This window comes from Propithecus coquereli, unplaced genomic scaffold (genome assembly GCF_000956105.1).
Source record: "Propithecus coquereli isolate 6110/MARCELLA unplaced genomic scaffold, Pcoq_1.0 Scaffold274, whole genome shotgun sequence".
Lineage (NCBI taxonomy): Eukaryota > Metazoa > Chordata > Mammalia > Primates > Indriidae > Propithecus > Propithecus coquereli.
The window spans coordinates 1,418,979-1,419,795 of record NW_012148330.1 but is presented as its reverse complement, the minus strand read 5'-3'; positions in this window follow the sequence as shown (position 1 = coordinate 1,419,795).

Sequence of the window (817 nt, the reverse complement as noted above, 5' to 3'; positions counted from 1 at the left end):
TGGTTGGTCTCCAAGAGAAAGTAAAGAGGCTGTGTTTGGAGCTCTCAGAACATCACTTTTGTGCAAACTATTGATCAGTAACTGAGGAGAGCTACATTCTTCTCCCCGTTGTGAGATATATCAATGTTTTATTGATTTATAGCAATTTTGGGAATCAATAATAAAAATGTTTTAATGGTCTTGGGTATGTTTAAAGTACAAGGAGAATCAGTTAAGTCAAAGTTTTTGTCACATGTTTTATATGATATTACTTAGTTCTAGAACAATTTCACACAAAGACAAGAACTTCTAAAATGTCAAATATGAGAAATATAAATATTATATGTTTCTATTTCTGAAATATATATACATATGTAAATGTAAATAAACAAGTACCTAAAAATTTCTCTAGATTTAACTAGATTTATAACTCTAGATTATAACTCTAGATTTAATGTTAATAAAATTAAAGCTTTTATTTAGTTTTTATTTATTGTCTTTCTCAATATTATTGAATTATCTTTATAGCCTAGCAGTTTTCAACTGTGCTCAACAGAACCCTTGGGGTTTTCTATGGAGTTACTACAGAGCCTGCCATGCTTGAATTGTAAACTAAACCTACATTTTGACATTGAAAGGGTATTGTCTATGCTGTTTTGTTTATTGAATCATTAATATGAAGTTTCTTTAATGAATTAATTACTTACCTAAAAATCATGGATAACCACACAACTTTTACTTGAAGAAATGTAATCTCTGATAGATTCAATGATTTATGAAAGGTTAAGTAGCTGGTCTATAAGAAATATACAGAAACTAAGTCTCTTAATTCTGAATT